General features: G+C 43.4%; 14 non-coding genes across 14 annotated transcripts; 13 read left to right on the top strand and 1 right to left on the bottom strand.

Moving 5' to 3' along the window:
- The first annotated feature begins 487 nt into the window (after nucleotides 1-487).
- Nucleotides 488-560, top strand: trnak-uuu (transfer RNA lysine (anticodon UUU)). Its single transcript has one exon. It is a non-coding gene; the product is annotated as a tRNA-Lys (tRNA).
- A 939-nt stretch (nucleotides 561-1,499) lies between these two features.
- Nucleotides 1,500-1,572, top strand: trnak-uuu (transfer RNA lysine (anticodon UUU)). The gene has a single exon. It is a non-coding gene; the product is annotated as a tRNA-Lys (tRNA).
- Nucleotides 1,573-2,511: 939 nt separating this feature from the next.
- On the top strand, nucleotides 2,512-2,584 carry trnak-uuu (transfer RNA lysine (anticodon UUU)). Its single transcript has one exon. It is a non-coding gene; the product is annotated as a tRNA-Lys (tRNA).
- A 939-nt stretch (nucleotides 2,585-3,523) lies between these two features.
- trnak-uuu (transfer RNA lysine (anticodon UUU)) lies at nucleotides 3,524-3,596 on the top strand. The gene has a single exon. It is a non-coding gene; the product is annotated as a tRNA-Lys (tRNA).
- A 939-nt stretch (nucleotides 3,597-4,535) lies between these two features.
- Nucleotides 4,536-4,608, top strand: trnak-uuu (transfer RNA lysine (anticodon UUU)). Its single transcript has one exon. It is a non-coding gene; the product is annotated as a tRNA-Lys (tRNA).
- A 939-nt stretch (nucleotides 4,609-5,547) lies between these two features.
- Nucleotides 5,548-5,620, top strand: trnak-uuu (transfer RNA lysine (anticodon UUU)). Its single transcript has one exon. It is a non-coding gene; the product is annotated as a tRNA-Lys (tRNA).
- Nucleotides 5,621-6,559: 939 nt separating this feature from the next.
- On the top strand, nucleotides 6,560-6,632 carry trnak-uuu (transfer RNA lysine (anticodon UUU)). The gene has a single exon. It is a non-coding gene; the product is annotated as a tRNA-Lys (tRNA).
- Nucleotides 6,633-8,344: 1,712 nt separating this feature from the next.
- trnac-aca (transfer RNA cysteine (anticodon ACA)) lies at nucleotides 8,345-8,416 on the bottom strand. Its single transcript has one exon. It is a non-coding gene; the product is annotated as a tRNA-Cys (tRNA).
- Nucleotides 8,417-8,583: 167 nt separating this feature from the next.
- trnak-uuu (transfer RNA lysine (anticodon UUU)) lies at nucleotides 8,584-8,656 on the top strand. Its single transcript has one exon. It is a non-coding gene; the product is annotated as a tRNA-Lys (tRNA).
- A 2,963-nt stretch (nucleotides 8,657-11,619) lies between these two features.
- trnak-uuu (transfer RNA lysine (anticodon UUU)) lies at nucleotides 11,620-11,692 on the top strand. The gene has a single exon. It is a non-coding gene; the product is annotated as a tRNA-Lys (tRNA).
- A 939-nt stretch (nucleotides 11,693-12,631) lies between these two features.
- trnak-uuu (transfer RNA lysine (anticodon UUU)) lies at nucleotides 12,632-12,704 on the top strand. The gene has a single exon. It is a non-coding gene; the product is annotated as a tRNA-Lys (tRNA).
- A 935-nt stretch (nucleotides 12,705-13,639) lies between these two features.
- Nucleotides 13,640-13,712, top strand: trnak-uuu (transfer RNA lysine (anticodon UUU)). The gene has a single exon. It is a non-coding gene; the product is annotated as a tRNA-Lys (tRNA).
- Nucleotides 13,713-14,651: 939 nt separating this feature from the next.
- trnak-uuu (transfer RNA lysine (anticodon UUU)) lies at nucleotides 14,652-14,724 on the top strand. The gene has a single exon. It is a non-coding gene; the product is annotated as a tRNA-Lys (tRNA).
- Nucleotides 14,725-15,659: 935 nt separating this feature from the next.
- On the top strand, nucleotides 15,660-15,732 carry trnak-uuu (transfer RNA lysine (anticodon UUU)). Its single transcript has one exon. It is a non-coding gene; the product is annotated as a tRNA-Lys (tRNA).
- Nucleotides 15,733-16,437: the final 705 nt, after the last annotated feature.

Consider the following 16,437-nt stretch of genomic DNA (forward strand, 5'->3'; position numbering starts at 1 on the left):
GACGTCGAAATACTGCCCCCAAACCATAAAAAGTTAAACTCCCTGTTCGAAGACTGATTTAAGTCTATCAATCACACAGCATCATCTGATTTAGGAATTTGCAGTGTGCCAGGCTTTGTGAGAGACAATTGTCATGTAAAGCAGCATTGGTTTGTTTGTTTTCGTGCGAGATTAGTACTGTAAAGCCACATTGGTACTAGTGCTGATTCATTGAGTAAAGAAAGCAGAGATTACACACATAAAAACACTGACCACGATGTGATTTGAACACGCAACCTTCTGATCTGGAGTCAGACGCGCTACCGTTGCGCCACAAAGTCTTGGACAAATTGCATCTTTGGAGGGGATGCCTAGTTCAGATTTCGTTGACTGTATAATTTGGAATGGAGGCCTGGTTCTCTGGGGAAATGTACCATCTGACAATGCCCCCTCGTAAGCAGGTGCCTCTGCCCGGCAGGTTAGGTGTATGAAAATAGGCATTTGCAGAGCCCGGATAGCTCAGTCGGTAGAGCATCAGACTTTTAATCTGAGGGTCCAGGGTTCAAGTCCCTGTTCGGGCGTGGTGGAAATGTTCTCCTTCCTTCACTAGGAAGTCTTTCTACACTCTCATTTTCTATGACTTTCCATGACATGTTCACCTGTGGACAATACACTCCCAGAGCCAAAACAGCTTAGTCTGAAGACTTTAGGGTTTTTAATCTGAACCTCCAGGTTTAACCTCTCGGCGCAGGTGTTCTGCTAGTAACCCACCTCGACAACATCCGGTGAAATTGCAGAGCACCAAATTCAAAACACAGAAATAGTCATAATAAAAATAATTTAAAAAAACACTTCCTGGATGGATTTTCCTCAGGTTTTCGCCTGCCATATCAGTTCTGTTATACTCACAGACATAATTTTAACAGTTTTGGAAACTTTAGAGTGTGTTCTATCCAAATCTGCCCATTATATGCATATCCTAGCTTCCGGGCCTGAGTAACAGGTAGTTTACTTGGGGCACGCTTCTCATCCAGACGTCGAAATACTGCCCCCAAACCATAAAAAGTTAAACTCCCTGTTCGAAGACTGATTTAAGTCTATCAATCACACAGCATCATCTGATTTAGGAATTTGCAGTGTGCCAGGCTTTGTGAGAGACAATTGTCATGTAAAGCAGCATTGGTTTGTTTGTTTTCGTGCGAGATTAGTACTGTAAAGCCACATTGGTACTAGTGCTGATTCATTGAGTAAAGAAAGCAGAGATTACACACATAAAAACACTGACCACGACGTGATATGAAGACGCAACCTTCTGATCTGGAGTCAGACGCGCTACCATTGCGCCACAAAGACTTGGACAAATTGCATCTTTGGAGGGGATGCCTAGTTCAGATTTCGTTGACTGTATAATTTGGAATGGAGGCCTGGTTCTCTGGGGAAATGTACCATCTGACAATGCCCCCTCGTAAGCAGGTGCCTCTGCCCGGCAGGTTAGGTGTATGAAAATAGGCATTTGCAGAGCCCGGATAGCTCAGTCGGTAGAGCATCAGACTTTTAATCTGAGGGTCCAGGGTTCAAGTCCCTGTTCGGGTGTGGTGGAAATGTTCTCCTTCCTTCACTAGGAAGTCTTTCTACACTCTCATTTTCTATGACTTTCCATGACATGTTCACCTGTGGACAATACACTCCCAGAGCCAAAACAGCTTAGTCTGAAGACTTTAGCATTTTTAATCTGAACCTCCAGGTTTAACCTCTCGGCGCAGGTGTTCTGCTAGTAACCCACCTCGACAACATCCGGTGAAATTGCAGAGCACCAAATTCAAAACACAGAAATAGTCATAATAAAAATAATTTAAAAAAACACTTCCTGGATGGATTTTCCTCAGGTTTTCGCCTGCCATATCAGTTCTGTTATACTCACAGACATAATTTTAACAGTTTTGGAAACTTTAGAGTGTGTTCTATCCAAATCTGCCCATTATATGCATATCCTAGCTTCCGGGCCTGAGTAACAGGTAGTTTACTTGGGGCACGCTTCTCATCCAGACGTCGAAATACTGCCCCCAAACCATAAAAAGTTAAACTCCCTGTTCGAAGACTGATTTAAGTCTATCAATCACACAGCATCATCTGATTTAGGAATTTGCAGTGTGCCAGGCTTTGTGAGAGACAATTGTCATGTAAAGCAGCATTGGTTTGTTTGTTTTCGTGCGAGATTAGTACTGTAAAGCCACATTGGTACTAGTGCTAATTCATTGAGTAAAGAAAGCAGAGATTACACACATAAAAACACTGACCACGACGTGATTTGAACACGCAACCTTCTGATCTGGAGTCAGACGCGCTACCGTTGCGCCACAAAGTCTTGGACAAATTGCATCTTTGGAGGGGATGCCTAGTTCAGATTTCGTTGACTGTATAATTTGGAATGGAGGCCTGGTTCTCTGGGGAAATGTACCATCTGACAATGCCCCCTCGTAAGCAGGTGCCTCTGCCCGGCAGGTTAGGTGTATGAAAATAGGCATTTGCAGAGCCCGGATAGCTCAGTCGGTAGAGCATCAGACTTTTAATCTGAGGGTCCAGGGTTCAAGTCCCTGTTCGGGCGTGGTGGAAATGTTCTCCTTCCTTCACTAGGAAGTCTTTCTACACTCTCATTTTCTATGACTTTCCATGACATGTTCACCTGTGGACAATACACTCCCAGAGCCAAAACAGCTTAGTCTGAAGACTTTAGGATTTTTAATCTGAACCTCCAGGTTTAACCTCTCGGCGCAGGTGTTCTGCTAGTAACCCACCTCGACAACATCCGGTGAAATTGCAGAACACCAAATTCAAAACACAGAAATAGTCATAATAAAAATAATTTAATAAAACACTTCCTGGATGGATTTTCCTCAGGTTTTCGCCTGCCATATCAGTTCTGTTATACTCACAGACATGATTTTAACAGTTTTGGAAACTTTAGAGTGTGTTCTATCCAAATCTGCCCATTATATGCATATCCTAGCTTCCGGGCCTGAGTAACAGGTAGTTTACTTGGGGCACGCTTCTCATCCAGACGTCGAAATACTGCCCCCAAACCATAAAAAGTTAAACTCCCTGTTCGAAGACTGATTTAAGTCTATCAATCACACAGCATCATCTGATTTAGGAATTTGCAGTGTGCCAGGCTTTGTGAGAGACAATTGTCATGTAAAGCAGCATTGGTTTGTTTGTTTTCGTGCGAGATTAGTACTGTAAAGCCACATTGGTACTAGTGCTGATTCATTGAGTAAAGAAAGCAGAGATTACACACATAAAAACACTGACCACGACGTGATTTGAACACGCAACCTTCTGATCTGGAGTCAGACGCGCTACCGTTGCGCCACAAAGTCTTGGACAAATTGCATCTTTGGAGGGGATGCCTAGTTCAGATTTCGTTGACTGTATAATTTGGAATGGAGGCCTGGTTCTCTGGGGAAATGTACCATCTGACAATGCCCCCTCGTAAGCAGGTGCCTCTGCCCGGCAGGTTAGGTGTATGAAAATAGGCATTTGCAGAGCCCGGATAGCTCAGTCGGTAGAGCATCAGACTTTTAATCTGAGGGTCCAGGGTTCAAGTCCCTGTTCGGGCATGGTGGAAATGTTCTCCTTCCTTCACTAGGAAGTCTTTCTACACTCTCATTTTCTATGACTTTCCATGACATGTTCACCTGTGGACAATACACTCCCAGAGCCAAAACAGCTTAGTCTGAAGACTTTAGGGTTTTTAATCTGAACCTCCAGGTTTAACCTCTCGGCGCAGGTGTTCTGCTAGTAACCCACCTCGACAACATCCGGTGAAATTGCAGAACACCAAATTCAAAACACAGAAATAGTCATAATAAAAATAATTTAATAAAACACTTCCTGGATGGATTTTCCTCAGGTTTTCGCCTGCCATATCAGTTCTGTTATACTCACAGACATGATTTTAACAGTTTTGGAAACTTTAGAGTGTGTTCTATCCAAATCTGCCCATTATATGCATATCCTAGCTTCCGGGCCTGAGTAACAGGTAGTTTACTTGGGGCACGCTTCTCATCCAGACGTCGAAATACTGCCCCCAAACCATAAAAAGTTAAACTCCCTGTTCGAAGACTGATTTAAGTCTATCAATCACACAGCATCATCTGATTTAGGAATTTGCAGTGTGCCAGGCTTTGTGAGAGACAATTGTCATGTAAAGCAGCATTGGTTTGTTTGTTTTCGTGCGAGATTAGTACTGTAAAGCCACATTGGTACTAGTGCTGATTCATTGAGTAAAGAAAGCAGAGATTACACACATAAAAACACTGACCACGACGTGATATGAAGACGCAACCTTCTGATCTGGAGTCAGACGCGCTACCGTTGCGCCACAAAGTCTTGGACAAATTGCATCTTTGGAGGGGATGCCTAGTTCAGATTTCGTTGAGTGTATAATTTGGAATGGAGGCCTGGTTCTCTGGGGAAATGTACCATCTGACAATGCCCCCTCGTAAGCAGGTGCCTCTGCCCGGCAGGTTAGGTGTATGAAAATTGGCATTTGCAGAGCCCGGATAGCTCAGTCGGTAGAGCATCAGACTTTTAATCTGAGGGTCCAGGGTTCAAGTCCCTGTTCGGGCGTGGTGGAAATGTTCTCCTTCCTTCACTAGGAAGTCTTTCTACACTCTCATTTTCTATGACTTTCCATGACATGTTCACCTGTGGACAATACACTCCCAGAGCCAAAACAGCTTAGTCTGAAGACTTTAGGATTTTTAATCTGAACCTCCAGGTTTAACCTCTCGGCGCAGGTGTTCTGCTAGTAACCCACCTCTACAACATCCGGTGAAATTGCAGAGCACCAAATTCAAAACACAGAAATAGTCATAATAAAAATAATTAAAAAAAACACTTCCTGGATGGATTTTCCTCAGGTTTTCGCCTGCCATATCAGTTCTGTTATACTCACAGACATAATTTTAACAGTTTTGGAAACTTTAGAGTGTGTTCTATCCAAATCTGCCCATTATATGCATATCCTAGCTTCCGGGCCTGAGTAACAGGTAGTTTACTTGGGGCACGCTTCTCATCCAGACGTCGAAATACTGCCCCCAAACCATAAAAAGTTAAACTCCCTGTTCGAAGACTGATTTAAGTCTATCAATCACACAGCATCATCTGATTTAGGAATTTGCAGTGTGCCAGGCTTTGTGAGAGACAATTGTCATGTAAAGCAGCATTGGTTTGTTTGTTTTCGTGCGAGATTAGTACTGTAAAGCCACATTGGTACTAGTGCTGATTCATTGAGAAAAGAAAGCAGAGATTACACACATAAAAACACTGACCACGACGTGATTTGAACACGCAACCTTCTGATCTGGAGTCAGACGCGCTACCGTTGCGCCACAAAGTCTTGGACAAATTGCATCTTTGGAGGGGATGCCTAGTTCAGATTTCGTTGACTGTATAATTTGGAATGGAGGCCTGGTTCTCTGGGGAAATGTACCATCTGACAATGCCCCCTCGTAAGCAGGTGCCTCAGCCCGGCAGGTTAGGTGTATGAAAATAGGCATTTGCAGAGCCCGGATAGCTCAGTCGGTAGAGCATCAGACTTTTAATCTGAGGGTCCAGGGTTCAAGTCCCTGTTCGGGCGTGGTGGAAATGTTCTCCTTCCTTCACTAGGAAGTCTTTCTACACTCTCATTTTCTATGACTTTCCATGACATGTTCACCTGTGGACAATACACTCCCAGAGCCAAAACAGCTTAGTCTGAAGACTTTAGCATTTTTAATCTGAACCTCCAGGTTTAACCTCTCGGCGCAGGTGTTCTGCTAGTAACCCACCTCGACAACATCCGGTGAAATTGCAGAGCACCAAATTCAAAACACAGAAATAGTCATAATAAAAATAATTTAAAAAAACACTTCCTGGATGGATTTTCCTCAGGTTTTCGCCTGCCATATCAGTTCTGTTATACTCACAGACATAATTTTAACAGTTTTGGAAACTTTAGAGTGTGTTCTATCCAAATCTGCCCATTATATGCATATCCTAGCTTCCGGGCCTGAGTAACAGGTAGTTTACTTGGGGCACGCTTCTCATCCAGACGTCGAAATACTGCCCCCAAACCATAAAAAGTTAAACTCCCTGTTCGAAGACTGATTTAAGTCTATCAATCACACAGCATCATCTGATTTAGGAATTTGCAGTGTGCCAGGCTTTGTGAGAGACAATTGTCATGTAAAGCAGCATTGGTTTGTTTGTTTTCGTGCGAGATTAGTACTGTAAAGCCACATTGGTACTAGTGCTGATTCATTGAGTAAAGAAAGCAGAGATTACACACATAAAAATACTGACCACGACGTGATTTGAACACGCAACCTTCTGATCTGGAGTCAGACGCACTACCGTTGCGCCACAAAGTCTTGGACAAATTGCATCTTTGGAGGGGATGCCTAGTTCAGATTTCGTTGACTGTATAATTTGGAATGGAGGCCTGGTTCTCTGGGGAAATGTACCATCTGACAATGCCCCCTCGTAAGCAGGTGCCTCTGCCCGGCAGGTTAGGTGTATGAAAATAGGCATTTGCAGAGCCCGGATAGCTCAGTCGGTAGAGCATCAGACTTTTAATCTGAGGGTCCAGGGTTCAAGTCCCTGTTCGGGCGTGGTGGAAATGTTCTCCTTCCTTCACTAGGAAGTCTTTCTACACTCTCATTTTCTATGACTTTCCATGACATGTTCACCTGTGGACAATACACTCCCAGAGCCAAAACAGCTTAGTCTGAAGACTTTAGGGTTTTTAATCTGAACCTCCAGGTTTAACCTCTCGGCGCAGGTTTTCTGCTAGTAACCCACCTCGACAACATCCGGTGAAATTGCAGAACACCAAATTCAAAACACAGAAATAGTCATAATAAAAATAATTTAATAAAACACTTCCTGGATGGATTTTCCTCAGGTTTTCGCCTGCCATATCAGTTCTGTTATACTCACAGACATGATTTTAACAGTTTTGGAAACTTTAGAGTGTGTTCTATCCAAATCTGCCCATTATATGCATATCCTAGCTTCCGGGCCTGAGTAACAGGTAGTTTACTTGGGGCACGCTTCTCATCCAGACGTCGAAATACTGCCCCCAAACCATAAAAAGTTAAACTCCCTGTTCGAAGACTGATTTAAGTCTATCAATCACACAGCATCATCTGATTTAGGAATTTGCAGTGTGCCAGGCTTTGTGAGAGACAATTGTCATGTAAAGCAGCATTGGTTTGTTTGTTTTCGTGCGAGATTAGTACTGTAAAGCCACATTGGTACTAGTGCTGATTCATTGAGTAAAGAAAGCAGAGATTACACACATAAAAACACTGACCACGACGTGATTTGAACACGCAACCTTCTGATCTGGAGTCAGACGCGCTACCGTTGCGCCACAAAGTCTTGGACAAATTGCATCTTTGGAGGGGATGCCTAGTTCAGATTTCGTTGACTGTATAATTTGGAATGGAGGCCTGGTTCTCTGGGGAAATGTACCATCTGACAATGCCCCCTCGTAAGCAGGTGCCTCTGCCCGGCAGGTTAGGTGTATGAAAATAGGCATTTGCAGAGCCCGGATAGCTCAGTCGGTAGAGCATCAGACTTTTAATCTGAGGGTCCAGGTTTCAAGTCCCTGTTCGGGCGTGGTGGAAATGTTCTCCTTCCTTCACTAGGAAGTCTTTCTACACTCTCATTTTCTATGACTTTCCATGACATGTTCACCTGTGGACAATACACTCCCAGAGCCAAAACAGCTTAGTCTGAAGACTTTAGCATTTTTAATCTGAACCTCCAGGTTTAACCTCTCGGCGCAGGTGTTCTGCTAGTAACCCACCTCGACAACATCCGGTGAAATTGCAGAACACCAAATTCAAAACACAGAAATAGTCATAATAAAAATAATTTAAAAAAACACTTCCTGGATGGATTTTCCTCAGGTTTTCGCCTGCCATATCAGTTCTGTTACACTCACAGACATAATTTTAACAGTTTTGGAAACTTTAGAGTGTGTTCTATCCAAATCTGCCCATTATATGCATATCCTAGCTTCCGGGCCTGAGTAACAGGTAGTTTACTTGGGGCACGCTTCTCATCCAGACGTCGAAATACTGCCCCCAAACCATAAAAAGTTAAACTCCCTGTTCGAAGACTGATTTAAGTCTATCAATCACACAGCATCATCTGATTTAGGAATTTGCAGTGTGCCAGGCTTTGTGAGAGACAATTGTCATGTAAAGCAGCATTGGTTTGTTAGTTTTCGTGCGAGATTAGTACTGTAAAGCCACATTGGTACTAGTGCTGATTCATTGAGTAAAGAAAGCAGAGATTACACACATAAAAACACTGACCACGACGTGATATGAACACGCAACCTTCTGATCTGTAGTCAGACGCGCTACCGTTGCGCCACAAAGTCTTGGACAAATTGCATCTTTGGAGGGGATGCCTAGTTCAGATTTCGTTGACTGTATAATTTGGAATGGAGGCCTGGTTCTCTGGGGAAATGTACCATCTGACAATGCCCCCTCGTAAGCAGGTGCCTCTGCCCGGCAGGTTAGGTGTATGAAAATAGGCATTTGCAGAGCCCGGATAGCTCAGTCGGTAGAGCATCAGACTTTTAATCTGAGGGTCCAGGGTTCAAGTCCCTGTTCGGGCGTGGTGGAAATGTTCTCCTTCCTTCACTAGGAAGTCTTTCTACACTCTCATTTTCTATGACTTTCCATGACATGTTCACCTGTGGACAATACACTCCCAGAGCCAAAACAGCTTAGTCTGAAGACTTTAGCATTTTTAATCTGAACCTCCAGGTTTAACCTCTCGGTGCAGGTGTTCTGCTAGTAACCCACCTCGACAACATCCGGTGAAATTGCAGAGCACCAAATTCAAAACACAGAAATAGTCATAATAAAAATAATTTAAAAAAACACTTCCTGGATGGATTTTCCTCAGGTTTTCGCCTGCCATATCAGTTCTGTTATACTCACAGACATAATTTTAACAGTTTTGGAAACTTTAGAGTGTGTTCTATCCAAATCTGCCCATTATATGCATATCCTAGCTTCCGGGCCTGAGTAACAGGTAGTTTACTTGGGGCACGCTTCTCATCCAGACGACGAAATACTGCACCCAAACCATAAAAAGTTAAACTCCCTGTTCGAAGACTGATTTAAGTCTATCAATCACACAGCATCATCTGATTTAGGAATTTGCAGTGTGCCAGGCTTTGTGAGAGACAATTGTCATGTAAAGCAGCATTGGTTTGTTTGTTTTCGTGCGAGATTAGTACTGTAAAGCCACATTGGTACTAGTGCTGATTCATTGAGTAAAGAAAGCAGAGATTACACACATAAAAACACTGACCACGACGTGATTTGAACACGCAACGTTCTGATCTGGAGTCAGACGCACTACCGTTGCGCCACAAAGTCTTGGACAAATTGCATCTTTGGAGGGGATGCCTAGTTCAGATTTCGTTGACTGTATAATTTGGAATGGAGGCCTGGTTCTCTGGGGAAATGTACCATCTGACAATGCCCCCTCGTAAGCAGGTGCCTCTGCCCGGCAGGTTAGGTGTATGAAAATAGGCATTTGCAGAGCCCGGATAGCTCAGTCGGTAGAGCATCAGACTTTTAATCTGAGGGTCCAGGGTTCAAGTCCCTGCTTGGGCGTGGTGGAAATGTTCTCCTTCCTTCACTAGGAAGTCTTTCTACACTCTCATTTTCTATGACTTTCCATGACATGTTCACCTGTGGACAATACACTCCCAGAGCCAAAACAGCTTAGTCTGAAGACTTTAGGGTTTTTAATCTGAACCTCCAGGTTTAACCTCTCGGCGCAGGTGTTCTGCTAGTAACCCACCTCGACAACATCCGGTGAAATTGCAGAACACCAAATTCAAAACACAGAAATAGTCATAATAAAAATAATTTAATAAAACACTTCCTGGATGGATTTTCCTCAGGTTTTCGCCTGCCATATCAGTTCTGTTATACTCACAGACATGATTTTAACAGTTTTGGAAACTTTAGAGTGTGTTCTATCCAAATCTGCCCATTATATGCATATCCTAGCTTCCGGGCCTGAGTAACAGGTAGTTTACTTGGGGCACGCTTCTCATCCAGACATCGAAATACTGCCCCCAAACCATAAAAAGTTAAACTCCCTGTTCGAAGACTGATTTAAGTCTATCAATCACACAGCATCATCTGATTTAGGAATTTGCAGTGTGCCAGGCTTTGTGAGAGACAATTGTCATGTAAAGCAGCATTGGTTTGTTTGTTTTCGTGCGAGATTAGTACTGTAAAGCCACATTGGTACTAGTGCTGATTCATTGAGTAAAGAAAGCAGAGATTACACACATAAAAACACTGACCACGACGTGATTTGAACACGCAACCTTCTGATCTGGAGTCAGACGCGCTACCGTTGCGCCACAAAGTCTTGGACAAATTGCATCTTTGGAGGGGATGCCTAGTTCAGATTTCGTTGACTGTATAATTTGGAATGGAGGCCTGGTTCTCTGGGGAAATGTACCATCTGACAATGCCCCCTCGTAAGCAGGTGCCTCTGCCCGGCAGGTTAGGTGTATGAAAATAGGCATTTGCAGAGCCCGGATAGCTCAGTCGGTAGAGCATCAGACTTTTAATCTGAGGGTCCAGGTTTCAAGTCCCTGTTCGGGCGTGGTGGAAATGTTCTCCTTCCTTCACTAGGAAGTCTTTCTACACTCTCATTTTCTATGACTTTCCATGACATGTTCACCTGTGGACAATACACTCCCAGAGCCAAAACAGCTTAGTCTGAAGACTTTAGCATTTTTAATCTGAACCTCCAGGTTTAACCTCTCGGCGCAGGTGTTCTGCTAGTAACCCACCTCGACAACATCCGGTGAAATTGCAGAACACCAAATTCAAAACACAGAAATAGTCATAATAAAAATAATTTAAAAAAACACTTCCTGGATGGATTTTCCTCAGGTTTTCGCCTGCCATATCAGTTCTGTTACACTCACAGACATAATTTTAACAGTTTTGGAAACTTTAGAGTGTGTTCTATCCAAATCTGCCCATTATATGCATATCCTAGCTTCCGGGCCTGAGTAACAGGTAGTTTACTTGGGGCACGCTTCTCATCCAGACGTCGAAATACTGCCCCCAAACCATAAAAAGTTAAACTCCCTGTTCGAAGACTGATTTAAGTCTATCAATCACACAGCATCATCTGATTTAGGAATTTGCAGTGTGCCAGGCTTTGTGAGAGACAATTGTCATGTAAAGCAGCATTGGTTTGTTTGTTTTCGTGCGAGATTAGTACTGTAAAGCCACATTGGTACTAGTGCTGATTCATTGAGTAAAGAAAGCAGAGATTACACACATAAAAACACTGACCACGACGTGATTTGAACACGCAACGTTCTGATCTGGAGTCAGACGCACTACCGTTGCGCCACAAAGTCTTGGACAAATTGCATCTTTGGAGGGGATGCCTAGTTCAGATTTCGTTGACTGTATAATTTGGAATGGAGGCCTGGTTCTCTGGGGAAATGTACCATCTGACAATGCCCCCTCGTAAGCAGGTGCCTCTGCCCGGCAGGTTAGGTGTATGAAAATAGGCATTTGCAGAGCCCGGATAGCTCAGTCGGTAGAGCATCAGACTTTTAATCTGAGGGTCCAGGGTTCAAGTCCCTGCTCGGGCGTGGTGGAAATGTTCTCCTTCCTTCACTAGGAAGTCTTTCTACACTCTCATTTTCTATGACTTTCCATGACATGTTCACCTGTGGACAATACACTCCCAGAGCCAAAACAGCTTAGTCTGAAGACTTTAGGGTTTTTAATCTGAACCTCCAGGTTTAACCTCTCGGCGCAGGTGTTCTGCTAGTAACCCACCTCGACAACATCCGGTGAAATTGCAGAACACCAAATTCAAAACACAGAAATAGTCATAATAAAAATAATTTAATAAAACACTTCCTGGATGGATTTTCCTCAGGTTTTCGCCTGCCATATCAGTTCTGTTATACTCACAGACATGATTTTAACAGTTTTGGAAACTTTAGAGTGTGTTCTATCCAAATCTGCCCATTATATGCATATCCTAGCTTCCGGGCCTGAGTAACAGGTAGTTTACTTGGGGCACGCTTCTCATCCAGACGTCGAAATACTGCCCCCAAACCATAAAAAGTTAAACTCCCTGTTCGAAGACTGATTTAAGTCTATCAATCACACAGCATCATCTGATTTAGGAATTTGCAGTGTGCCAGGCTTTGTGAGAGACAATTGTCATGTAAAGCAGCATTGGTTTGTTTGTTTTCGTGCGAGATTAGTACTGTAAAGCCACATTGGTACTAGTGCTGATTCATTGAGTAAAGAAAGCAGAGATTACACACATAAAAACACTGACCACGACGTGATTTGAACACGCAACCTTCTGATCTGGAGTCAGACGCACTACCGTTGCGCCACAAAGTCTTGGACAAATTGCATCTTTGGAGGGGATGCCTAGTTCAGATTTCGTTGACTGTATAATTTGGAATGGAGGCCTGGTTCTCTGGGGAAATGTACCATCTGACAATGCCCCCTCGTAAGCAGGTGCCTCTGCCCGGCAGGTTAGGTGTATGAAAATAGGCGTTTGCAGAGCCCGGATAGCTCAGTCGGTAGAGCATCAGACTTTTAATCTGAGGGTCCAGGGTTCAAGTCCCTGTTCGGGCGTGGTGGAAATGTTCTCCTTCCTTCACTAGGAAGTCTTTCTACACTCTCATTTTCTATGACTTTCCATGACATGTTCACCTGTGGACAATACACTCCCAGAGCCAAAACAGCTTAGTCTGAAGACTTTAGGGTTTTTAATCTGAACCTCCAGGTTTAACCTCTCGGCGCAGGTGTTCTGCTAGTAACCCACCTCGACAACATCCGGTGAAATTGCAGAACACCAAATTCAAAACACAGAAATAGTCATAATAAAAATAATTTAATAAAACACTTCCTGGATGGATTTTCCTCAGGTTTTCGCCTGCCATATCAGTTCTGTTATACTCACAGACATGATTTTAACAGTTTTGGAAACTTTAGAGTGTGTTCTATCCAAATCTGCCCATTATATGCATATCCTAGCTTCCGGGCCTGAGTAACAGGTAGTTTACTTGGGGCACGCTTCTCATCCAGACGTCGAAATACTGCCCCCAAACCATAAAAAGTTAAACTCCCTGTTCGAAGACTGATTTAAGTCTATCAATCACAAAGCATCATCTGATTTAGGAATTTGCAGTGTGCCAGGCTTTGTGAGAGACAATTGTCAAGCAGCATTGGTTTGTTTGTTTTCGTGCGAGATTAGTACTGTAAAGCCACATTGGTACTAGTGCTGATTCATTGAGTAAAGAAAGCAGAGATTACACACATTAAAAACACTGACCACGACGTGATTTGAACAGGCAACCTTCTGATCTGGAGTCAGACGTGCTACCATTGCGCCACGAAGTCTTGGACAAATTACATCTTTGGAGGGGATGCCTAGTTCAGATTTCGTTGACTGTATAATTTGGAATGGAGGCCTGGTTCTCTGGGGAAATGTACCATCTGACAATGCCCCCTCGTAAGCAGGTGCCTCTGCCCGGCAGGTTAGGTGTATGAAAATAGGCATTTGCAGAGCCCGGATAGCTCAGTCGGTAGAGCATCAGACTTTTAATCTGAGGGTCCAGGGTTCAAGTCCCTGTTCGGGCGTGGTGGAAATGTTCTCCTTCCTTCACTAGGAAGTCTTTCTACACTCTCATTTTCTATGACTTTCCATGACATGTTCACCTGTGGACAATACACTCCCAGAGCCAAAACAGCTTAGTCTGAAGACTTTAGCATTTTTAATCTGAACCTCCAGGTTTAACCTCTCGGCGCAGGTGTTCTGCTAGTAACCCACCTCGACAACATGCGGTGAAATTGCAGAGCACCAAATTCAAAACACAGAAATAGTCATAATAAAAATAATTTAATAAAACACTTCCTGGATGGATTTTCCTCAGGTTTTCGCCTGCCATATCAGTTCTGTTATACTCACAGACATGATTTTAACAGTTTTGGAAACTTTAGAGTGTGTTCTATCCAAATCTGCCCATTATATGCATATCCTAGCTTCCGGGCCTGAGTAACAGGTAGTTTACTTGGGGCACGCTTCTCATCCAGACGTCGAAATACTGCCCCCAAACCATAAAAAGTTAAACTCCCTGTTCGAAGACTGATTTAAGTCTATCAATCACACAGCATCATCTGATTTAGGAATTTGCAGTGTGCCAGGCTTTGTGAGAGACAATTGTCATGTAAAGCAGCATTGGTTTGTTTGTTTTCGTGCGAGATTAGTACTGTAAAGCCACATTGGTACTAGTGCTGATTCATTGAGTAAAGAAAGCAGAGATTACACACATAAAAACACTGACCACGACGTGATTTGAACACGCAACCTTCTGATCTGGAGTCAGACGCACTACCGTTGCGCCACAAAGTCTTGGACAAATTGCATCTTTGGAGGGGATGCCTAGTTCAGATTTCGTTGACTGTATAATTTGGAATGGAGGCCTGGTTCTCTGGGGAAATGTACCATCTGACAATGCCCCCTCGTAAGCAGGTGCCTCTGCCCGGCAGGTTAGGTGTATGAAAATAGGCGTTTGCAGAGCCCGGATAGCTCAGTCGGTAGAGCATCAGACTTTTAATCTGAGGGTCCAGGGTTCAAGTCCCTGTTCGGGCGTGGTGGAAATGTTCTCCTTCCTTCACTAGGAAGTCTTTCTACACTCTCATTTTCTATGACTTTCCATGACATGTTCACCTGTGGACAATACACTCCCAGAGCCAAAACAGCTTAGTCTGAAGACTTTAGGGTTTTTAATCTGAACCTCCAGGTTTAACCTCTCGGCGCAGGTGTTCTGCTAGTAACCCACCTCGACAACATCCGGTGAAATTGCAGAACACCAAATTCAAAACACAGAAATAGTCATAATAAAAATAATTTAATAAAACACTTCCTGGATGGATTTTCCTCAGGTTTTCGCCTGCCATATCAGTTCTGTTATACTCACAGACATGATTTTAACAGTTTTGGAAACTTTAGAGTGTGTTCTATCCAAATCTGCCCATTATATGCATATCCTAGCTTCCGGGCCTGAGTAACAGGTAGTTTACTTGGGGCACGCTTCTCATCCAGACGTCGAAATACTGCCCCCAAACCATAAAAAGTTAAACTCCCTGTTCGAAGACTGATTTAAGTCTATCAATCACACAGCATCATCTGATTTAGGAATTTGCAGTGTGCCAGGCTTTGTGAGAGACAATTGTCAAGCAGCATTGGTTTGTTTGTTTTCGTGCGAGATTAGTACTGTAAAGCCACATTGGTACTAGTGCTGATTCATTGAGTAAAGAAAGCAGAGATTACACACATTAAAAACACTGACCACGACGTGATTTGAACAGGCAACCTTCTGATCTGGAGTCAGACGTGCTACCATTACGCCACGAAGTCTTGGACAAATTACATCTTTGGAGGGGATGCCTAGTTCAGATTTCGTTGACTGTATAATTTGGAATGGAGGCCTGGTTCTCTGGGGAAATGTACCATCTGACAATGCCCCCTCGTAAGCAGGTGCCTCTGCCCGGCAGGTTAGGTGTATGAAAATAGGCATTTGCAGAGCCCGGATAGCTCAGTCGGTAGAGCATCAGACTTTTAATCTGAGGGTCCAGGGTTCAAGTCCCTGTTCGGGCGTGGTGGAAATGTTCTCCTTCCTTCACTAGGAAGTCTTTCTACACTCTCATTTTCTATGACTTTCCATGACATGTTCACCTGTGGACAATACACTCCCAGAGCCAAAACAGCTTAGTCTGAAGACTTTAGCATTTTTAATCTGAACCTCCAGGTTTAACCTCTCGGCGCAGGTGTTCTGCTAGTAACCCACCTCGACAACATGCGGTGAAATTGCAGAGCACCAAATTCAAAACACAGAAATAGTCATAATAAAAATAATTTAATAAAACACTTCCTGGATGGATTTTCCTCAGGTTTTCGCCTGCCATATCAGTTCTGTTATACTCACAGACATGATTTTAACAGTTTTGGAAACTTTAGAGTGTGTTCTATCCAAATCTGCCCATTATATGCATATCCTAGCTTCCGGGCCTGAGTAACAGGTAGTTTACTTGGGGCACGCTTCTCATCCAGACGTCGAAATACTGCCCCCAAACCATAAAAAGTTAAACTCCCTGTTCGAAGACTGATTTAAGTCTATCAATCACACAGCATCATCTGATTTAGGAATTTTCAGTGTGCCAGGCTTTGTGAGAGACAATTGACATGTAAAGCAGCATTGGTTTGTTTGTTTTCGTGCGAGATTAGTACTGTAAAGCCACATTGGTACTAGTGCTGATTCATTGAGTAAAGAAAGCAGAGATTACACACATAAAAACACTGACC

Source organism: Salvelinus alpinus, chromosome 30 (genome assembly GCF_045679555.1).
Source record: "Salvelinus alpinus chromosome 30, SLU_Salpinus.1, whole genome shotgun sequence".
Taxonomy (NCBI): Eukaryota; Metazoa; Chordata; class Actinopteri; order Salmoniformes; family Salmonidae; genus Salvelinus; species Salvelinus alpinus.